The sequence below is a fragment of the Musca vetustissima genome, unplaced genomic scaffold (genome assembly GCF_032173495.1).
Source record: "Musca vetustissima isolate MV318-11 ecotype Yass unplaced genomic scaffold, APGP_CSIRO_Mvet_v1 utg65288, whole genome shotgun sequence".
In the NCBI taxonomy this organism is placed as follows: Eukaryota; Metazoa; Arthropoda; class Insecta; order Diptera; family Muscidae; genus Musca; species Musca vetustissima.
In genome coordinates this window covers 164,604-174,887 of record NW_026878074.1, presented here as the reverse complement: position 1 = coordinate 174,887, position 10,284 = coordinate 164,604, and positions in this window count along the sequence as shown.

Sequence of the window (10,284 nt, the reverse complement as noted above, 5' to 3'; positions counted from 1 at the left end):
TCTACCACTTTCCACAACGATAATGAATTTTCCTTTATGATATCGAAGAAAATAGTAAAATTGAGTAAACTCTTCCAGTTAGGGAACAGAGCAAATATTTTTTAAAGCGTATGTAGGGTGTGGATTTTTAAAATAATATCAGGACAAAGACATAAACGTGTGTATATATAAAATAATTTTTTAAAGAATATTTTTGAAGGACCAACACTAGGCGTGGTTTCTTTAAAGAATATTTTTTAAGGATCAACACAAGGCGTGTTTTTTAAAGAATATTTTATAAGGACCAACACAAGGCGTGCTTTTTTTTGAAGAATATTTTTTAAGGACCAACAAAAGGCGTTGTTTTTTTAAAGAATATTTTTTTAAGGAGCACACAAGGCGTGGTTTTTTTAAGAATATTTCTTAAGGACCAACACAAGGCGTGTTTTTTTAAAGAATATTTTTTTAAGGACCAACACAAGGCGTGTTTTTTTTTGAATAATATTTTTTTTAAGGACCAACACAAGGCGTGTTTTTTTTTTAAAGAATATTTTTTAAGGGCCAACACAAGGCGTGAATATTTTCTCAAGAATCAATAGAAGCGTGGATTTGTTAAAGGATATTTTTTTAAATCCAATGAAAGAAAGGAATTGTTAAAGGATATTTTTTTTAAAAAACAGTAGAAGCGATGACTTGTTAAAGGATATTTTTAAGGAATATTTATACCCTACACAACTATGTTGTCAGGGTATTATAGCTGTGTGCAGCCCCAAAAGTTTGTAACGCCGCGAAATAGATATCCACCTTTAAGTATACCGATCGTCATATCTCGACTAGCTGAGTCGATCTAGACATGTGTGCCCGTCCGTCCGTCTGTCCATTATAATTTGTAAACACGGTACCGGCCACAGTTATGGACCAATCTTCAAGAAATTTTCCATGTTAGATGGGTTCTGACCCATGATGACCCCTATTGTTTTTGGAAAAGATCGGTTAATTTTTGTCGGTTTTTCTGGTCGCTCCAGAGGCCGCAATTATGGCCCAAACACCTCGAATTTTTGCATGGAGAAGGGGATCGGGCCAAAGAATAAGCATGCTTGTTTTGATAAAGATCGGTCAATATTTAGCGGGTCAAATGGACCCTGACTTTTGTGTGAAGAATGACAAAATTTGTATTCTATGGCGTATATATTTGCCCTTGAAGAACCTAGACCTGAGAAGTTGATAGTATGTTCAAAAGGAGTGATTGACCTTTACATTGATACCAATTATATGGTCGTATGTACTCAGATGTGGGAGTTACACTTAAATATTTACAGGAGCTTACGTATTCAGACATTATTTAGTAACTCATTACCACACCAGAGAGCGAAAATATAGCGCTGATCGCTTTGAAATTTTCCATGAGATTCCAATTATGGTCAAGGACAACGCCTATAATTTTCGGTGATGATCAGATAATAATTTTGGGATGAATTGGACCGAAAATTTAACTTTTTGTGTTTTTTTTATTCGATCTGTAGGCCACAATTGAAAGCCCAACATCACAACATAACATAAGGTAAGAGAATCTGGAAAAGTACAGTCCACGTCTACTCAATATTAGTAATATTTGTTGACCTTTAGTCGGGTGTCAAGAGGGTGCAAATAACTCAAAGTTAGATATTCGCGGAAGTTGTGTATGGTATCATATGGTCGGCCCCGTCCGACTATACTGCTCCGCTCACTGGTTTAAAGAATATTTTTTAACGACCTAAATAATAACCTACTTTTTAGAGTCCGAATAAATTTTTAGTTCTTTAAGGACCCGGATAAGTGCTTAAATTTTCTTTTAGTACCTGGACAAGAGCGGAGATTTTATAAAAATCTGGATAAGAGGAAAGATTCATTATGGAATAGTTTTTAATGGCCTGGAACCTTTGTTGACTAGAATAACAGCGAAGTTTATAGGAACGAGTTTTAATTATCTGAGACAAATTTGGTAAGGATCTCAAAAAGAAAAATAATTTTTTAAGGACCAGGACAATAATGATTTGGGTAAGAGGGCGGATTTTGCAAAAAAGAAAATAATAATAATAATAAGAACATAGATTTTTAAAAGAATATTTATTTGAACACACTTATGAAAATACTCCCTGGGCCTTAGTTGAAATGAAAAGTTTTCGTCAATAAAAAATGCAGGGCTTAGACTTGAAGTCGTTTATTGATGTAGCGTGTATATGAAAATACATCATGACTTCCTAGAATTTTAGTTTCGGAATGAACACCAGACTTATAAGATTTCCTGGTCCCACTTTGTGAAAACACAAAACTCCATAGATTTCAGTTCTCCTATAAAATATTCGTGGCCTCTTATTAAAATATCCAAAACCTTTTTTGGTTTCAGTTATTCTATTTATCACTAAGAGACCCTCTAGTCGACAGGTCTTCTAGGAAAACAAGTTATCAGGACCATTTGATCCATGCATCATATAACCTAGGTTTAAATATTCTATCTGGTGGAATTTGATCCAGAAATCCGTATGGATTACTTACTTGACCAGCCTTCTAAAACCAAATCAGCTGTAAACATTACTGATGAAAAATTTAAAATTTAATTGACAAGACAAAACTCAATTGTCTATTTATATATATGCCATACTATGTTAGGCTATTCCTAAGTCTCACATCCGCTCTTTATGCAACACCCATCTACCATACCCCGCATTCATGCTATCAGCCTAGTTTAAAATAGAACCATAACAAGGATGTGTCTATAAAATAGTTATTGTCTTTGGCTTTTGATGTGAGACGTCATTGGCAACAGCAATAGAAACAACAACAATGCTAGTCTGCTATATTGTTGATATGTCACGAGTGGTGTTGTAGTTGTTGTTGCTGTTGTTGTCTGTGTGACCTGAATTTCTTATTAAATTTTAAAATTTCAATTATTCGAAAAGCTTGTGTTTACCTCTCATTGCATTCCTTCGTCTCCCCGTTTGTCATCGCATTTCGTTTACAGTATTTGTATTTACTTCGAATGCGGATGCGACACGAAAGGATAACAGTAAGTTTATTAATGGAAGCCAGAACCATGCTGCATATGTAATGAAATTACATTACCTTACTTCTGAGCGTGCTGTGTTGTGAGTGTATAGAGGGCAATATGAAGTTTTGAGAAATCAATGCCTCAGGCTTTTATCATCGGAAATCTGATTTCTATATCTCATAAATTATGCCAAGTGGTTATTTATTCTATGGGTGGGCTACCAAAGGGTGTGGCAATGTTGAAACCTTTTAAATGTAAAATAATATATTTATATAACAGTTCCATCATTGGAGAGAGTGTAATGATCAGGATTTGGAAGTCAGAATTTATGTGTGTAGTTTATGAATTGCAATCTTGGCATTCAAAAACATTTCAAATAATTTTATTTCGAAGTCTTCCCTGGCATTTCCAAATCAATTTCCTTGATTGATTTCATATTTCTCAGACCGACAAAAAAGTAACATCCACCGCCCCCTACTCATACAACCCCCTCAAATAGATGACACAACTCTTTGCAAATGTATTCGTTTGTTGTTGTTGTTAACTAAAAAAAAAATTACAACAACCACCAAAGACCAGGAATAAAACATGAAACTGTTAACTCATTCTTTTAATCGAGCAAATGGCGCCATTGTTGACGACACACACAGACACAAAAAAACAAGGTTACAGCGCCAGCATTGCCAAGAGGACACAATTTGTGGTATGCTATGCGCTTAGTTATTCATTCACTATCCCACACCAATGACACATTCCGACGTCAAGTATCCATGGCTCACCATGAAATGTTATTAACAACAAAACCAAATAAAAACCACCAAAACAACAACAGCAACAACGACTGTTGGGAAATTTAACTAAAACAACACTAACAATAAAACACCAGCAGCAGCAACAACAACAACAAGAATAACCGGCCAACAATGACATGTCCATGGAGACCCCGGGAGATACCGAGAACGACAGAGGCTTGACCTTTATGCTAAATGCCAAACAAGGAAAAGTAAATTAAATATTTGTAGTAGTTGTTGTTATTAAACAGTGGTGGGCAAAAGAGAACTTACCTTAATCATGCATTATGCGTGGATTAAAAAAATAATAATAATTTTAATTTAAAACCAGTAAGGAAAGTAGTAAAGGCGGACGGGGCCGACTATATGTCACATTTTTAAAGGACCAGCAAAATGAAATTGGATCCATAAACATGTCATTCTACAACCTATACTAATTTTTTTTTCATTTGGTCAGATAAAGAAGCTATATCTAAATCTGAACCGATTTCAACGATTTCAGGAAATTTACCACACATCATTCTAGAACCGATTTTCACCAAACTCGGCACACATCATTCTGCACTTTATATAGAACGCTCTGCCAAATTTCATGCAAATCGAATGATATATAGCAACATTGGTGCACCATTTACGTAAAATCGGGCGAAAGTATATATGGGAGCTCTATCTAAATCTGAACCGATTTTTACGAAACTTAGCACACATCATTCTAGACTTAATTTAATACGATATGCTGAATTTCGTGCAAATCGAAAGATATTTAGGGGCTTTGGTGGACCGTGGGAGCTATATCTAAATCTGAACCGATTTTCAGGAAACTTAACACACATCATTCTATACTTCATTTATTACGCTGTGCCAAATTTCGTGCAAATCGAAAGATATATAGGGACTTCGGTGCACCATTTACATAAAATCGGACGAAACTATATATGGGAGCTATATCTAAATCTGAACCGATTTTCATGAAAATCAGCACATATCAGTCTAGGCCTAATTCATTACGCTGTGCTAAATTTCGTGCAAATCGAAAGATTTGCACTTCGGTGCATCATTTACATTAAATCGGACGAAAATATATGTATGGGATCTATATCTAAATCTGAACCGATATTTCCCAATTTCAATAGGGTTCGTCCTTGGGCCAAATAAGTGACCTATGCAAAATTTCATCCAAATCGGATCATAAATGCAACCTGTACTTTGTTCACAAAAATACATGGACGGACGGACAGACGGACATGTGCAAATCGACTCAGAAAGTAATTCTATGCATATTCTCATATTCCTTTTGCCGATTGCAAACATATGCATACAGACATAATACCGTGTACCACAGTGTGGCGAAGGGTATACAAATATATTTTTCAAGGACTAACATAACTTTTTACAAAATAATTTCAAGGAATCCTTGGGTGCAATTAAAAACAGATATTTTTCAAGGACTAACATAAGCGTGGATTTAAAAAAAAAATATTTGCAAGGAATCCTTGGCTCCAATTAAAAAAAAACCATTTTCCAAGGACTAACTTACGCGTGATTTTTTTTTTTTAAATATTGCGAAGGAATCCTTGGCGGCAATTGAAAAAATATTTTTCAGAGAGTCCTTGGCGTAAGTAAAAAAAATCAAAATATCCTTGGCGTGAATAAAAAAACTATTTCAAGCACGGATGTGATTTTATAAAAATATTTTTTTCAAGGGCAATACAAGCATGCGGATTTAAAAATATATATTTTGAAGGAATATCCATCAAGCGTGGATTTTGAAAAAAAAATATTGTTGAAGCACTAGATCAAGCTTGGATTTTAACAAAACAAAAATATTTTTCATTAAATATTTTATTGTAAATTAAAAAAAATATATTGCTTTTAAGGAAAAATAGTTTTTAAATATTAAATAGGTAGGTTGGTATTCTAACCACCAGAATGGTTTTCTTAAAAATGTGTGTGTTTCTATAAAACTATTTTTTTTTCAATGTGTAAAACAAGCATGAAGTGCCGTTTAAAAAATGGACTATATTTAACATAAACAACATATATTTTCAATATTTGACCAAAATATTAAACTACTAACAGAGAAGATTTTTTTTAAATAATGCGTTTCTGTAAATTACCATCAGCTTAGAGTTTTTAAAAATATAGTTTACGGACTTCTAATAGTTTAGAATTGCCAAAATATCTATTTTTTCAACATCTACCAATTGCGTAGATTTCTCTACATTTTTTGTAGAGTTCTATGAATGGAATATTAAATTATTACCTCACATCTGATCATCACTGTAATATCCGCTTCCGTTAAGACAATTACTTAACAAACACTTTAGTCATACCTTAACAATATTTAACAAACATAGAGAGTTAAACCCGCTCCACCCTCCCAGCAAAGGTTTTCTAACTTGTTTTTTTTTTCGACGGAAGGAAACCACCCACAACTTTTCCCTGCCTCACATCTAGGCAGTGCCAACGTTCCACAATCATCAAATTTGCATTAATTATGGCCACACTCGCACACATTTAAATGACCAGAGGACACAGCAGGCATGTCATGCGCCTGCCAAATGCCGAAGGAACATAATATTTTAGCAAACAATAGAGGAGCATAACTTAAACGAACATTAAACTGCTGATGCCAAGGCATTTTATTGTGTGGACCATTTATTATGGAAATCTTAAAATAATTGAGATGGAGGAAAGAAAAATCTAATACTTTAAATAATTTTTTTTTTAATTTGGGAAGTAGGAGAGAGTGAAAGGATACGGGATTAATGGTTGAAACATATTTCTGACAGAGCTGGAACTGAAAATCTGAAACTGCGAAGTCGAGCTATGATTGGAGTCAAACTCGTGAAGGAAATGACGGCATAATTTGGAGCACCATAATTAGATCTGTTATTATTTTAGATAGAGTTGGAAGAATTGTATCCCATAAGCAACAAACTTTTTTTAAACAACAACCATGTTTTTTTTAATTACCAACACAAGCGTGCTTTAAAATAATCCACACTTATTTTCCAAAAGTGTAAATTAAAAAAAAATCTAAGATTGAAACATGCTTAATTTTTTTCCTCGGACTAGAACGTAGTTTTTTAAATATTTTTTTCAAGGTAAAACAAAAAATAAATATATATTTTAAAATATTAATATATATATATATATATATATTAATTTAATAGCCAAGCATGTATTAAAAAATGTCCAGCACAAGCATGGTTAAAATACAAGTATTTTATTAATTTAAAAAAGGGCTAGCGTTGTTTTTATAAAACATATCTTAAAGGATTCGGCAAACGTTTACTTTTTTATGAAATATATTTTTCATGAACTTTTCAAAAAAGACCTGATTATGCACGACACATATCAATAGAAAAATCTAAAAAAAATCAAATTTTTGGTAAAGTTATGAGCTTTTCAATACAGAGAAGAGGTGAAAAACGTGTAGAGTACTAATTTATGTGTACAGTCCAAATTATTTAAATCGCTTCGCATTCGAATTTTACGAATTCTGTCATCGGAATTATTTTTGATTCTTGTAAAAATAAATAAAGAGAATAATTTAAAACGGCCTTTCCGTCGATTTTGCGTTTGGTTTTCTTGATATTGGACTTTTATTTTTCAGAAAGAATGTACTGTATCTCCCGAATGCAAGGATGTAGCGATGTCAAATTTTGTTCATATCCTATTTAGGATAGTTGAATTAAATCTCTGAACAGAAAATCGTTCTATGTTTACGAAAAAAAATCGGACCACAAAAGGGTTAAGGACTAGTAAATATTTTTATACCCTTCACCACACTGTGGTACAGGGTACTATGTCTTTGTGCATATGTTTGTAACAGGCAAAAGGAAACGAGATAGACACATGGTTACTTTTGAGAATATGCGTAGAATCACATTTTAAGTCGATTTATGCATGCCCGTCCGTCCGTCTGTCTGTCCATGTTAAATTGTGAACAAAGTACAGGTCGCATTTATGATCCGAATTGGATGAAATTTGGCATAGGTCTCTTATTTGGCCCAAGGACGAACCCTATTGAAATTGGAAAAAATCGGTTCAGATTTAGATATAGCTCCCATATATATATCCGTCCGATTTTATGTTTGTTTCCCTATATTTCTTTCGATTTGCACGAAATTTGGAACAGCTCAATTAATTGAGTCTAGAATGATGTGTGCCAAGTTCCGTAAAAATCGGTCCAGATTTAAATATAGCTCCCATATATATATAGATATATATATTCGTCCGATTTAATGTAAATGATGTACCAAAGTCCCTATTTATCTTTCGATTTTCACAAAATTTGGAACAGCGTACTGAATTAGGTCTAGAATAATGTATGTTAAGTTTCTTGAAAATCGGTCCAGATTTAGATATAGCTCCCATATATTCGTCCGATTTTATGTAAATGATGTACCAAAGTCCCTATTTATCTTACGATTTGCACAAAATTTGGCATAGCGTTATGAATTAGGTCTTGAATGATGTGTGTTAAATTTCCTGAAAATCGTCCGATTAATGTAAATGGTGTACCAAAGTCCCTATATATCTTTCGATTTGCACGAAATTTGGAATAGCGTACTGAATTAGGTCGGTAATGATGTATGTTAAGTTTCCTGAAAATCGGTCCAGATTTAGATATAGCTCCCATACATATTTTCGTCCGATTTAAAGTAAATAGTGCACCAAAGTCCCTATATATCTTTCGATTTGCACGAAATTTGGCATAGCGTAATGAATTGGGTCTAGAATGGTGTGTGTTAAGTTTCCTGAATATCGGTCCAGATTTCTTCCGATTTTATGTAAATTGTGCACTTGTGTGTCCAATTGCCACACAATTTTGTACAATGAACTGTAGTTAATCTCTGCCAAGTCTCATTGAGATCGGTTCAGATTTTGATATAGCTTCTACATATATATTTTCGTCCGATTTATCGCCAAATTGACACAAATTTTGCAAAACATACTGAAGTTTGTATAACCTAGAAGTAGGATATAAATGCTTCAACAAGGTGGGTCCAATCGGCACAAAATATTGCACTACGTACTGAAGTTACTATAACATAAGGAGCAACCCTATATCTGTCCAAATGAAAAATATAGTATATGTGGCAGAATGACATGCTTATGCATCCATTTTCATGTTAATGGTCCTTCAAAAAATCGACGTCTGTTAGGATTCATCTGTTGAATATGCCAAAGTGGTGAAGCGTATTTTTTCAAGGACTAGCACAGTTTTATATTTTTAAAACATATTTTTCTTTGTTTTTTCTTTTTTATATTTTTCAAGCACAAAAGCTCGATTTTTTCAAAACTTGTAGATTTTTAGTTTAAGTTGTATTGATTTGTTTTATAAATAATGCATTTGGATTTAAAATATTTGAATTTGAAGGAAGCAAAGGGTGTATTTGAAAAAAATTAATGAAAATATAGTTGGATGTTTACAAAAAAGCTATTTTTTCAAAGGAAGTAACAGTGGGGCATAAAAAACATCCCATTTCTAATTGATTAAAATTAACATATTTAAAGACATTTTTCACAAAAGAAAAGCAAAAATTGGATTTATAAAAATACATATTATTTAATAGTAGTAAGAATTGGATTAAAAAATTGTATTTTTTATTTTTCTAACATTATTGTGTGGGTTTAAAACATAATTTATATAAATATTGTGGTTACGCGACGATTGCTTTCACAGACTAGACTTAAACATATGCTATTTTACTGTATTCGTCTTCTTCAATAGGCTGTAAAATTGTCTATTTTTTATTTCCTTGACCTTGTGTCTCTAATAAATTTTCCTATGTTATTCTCTCAACAATTGTATTCGATTTCTTTTTCCATTCTATTCATTTTTATGGCCATTTGACTAAATTGTTTTTTTTTCTTTGCAGATTTCCATTGTCACCCGACGGCGACAACACCTATGATGACAAGAAGGTGTTGAGTTGAAAAGGACCAAATCAAAGCAGCTAACACAAACAAAAAAAAGTAGTCAAAAGGCGAAACGAAAACATTTATTGATATTTGATGCCATTTCCAGTTTGTGGACATTTGCCAACAAAAGCGAAAGAAAAACGGAATATTTTAGCAATGACATCATCAGCATCCCAGATAACGAATCACAGCGTAATATTCCGAAATAATCAAGTGACGAATAGCAGTAGATAATTTTCGAACATCAGCAACAACGCTACGTGAGAGGAGAAGAACCGAGCGGTATTAGTTCACCTTGGAAGGTATTGTGTGTTATCGCCATTCCGTTTGTGGGTCATAAGTCACGTTGTGGCCCCTCTGTGTGTCTGTGTGCGTGTTCGTTCGTTTGAGTGGTGCGGTTTGGTGTGTACGGGCCAACGTGTGTGAAGAAAGGTGGCCACCAATCAAGGTTGAATTGAATGACATCCAGCTTATTGCTAATTGTATAGCTTAAACATCACACAAGGTTTACACGAGACCAGTAAAGAAACAAAAATAAAAAAACGTCTATTT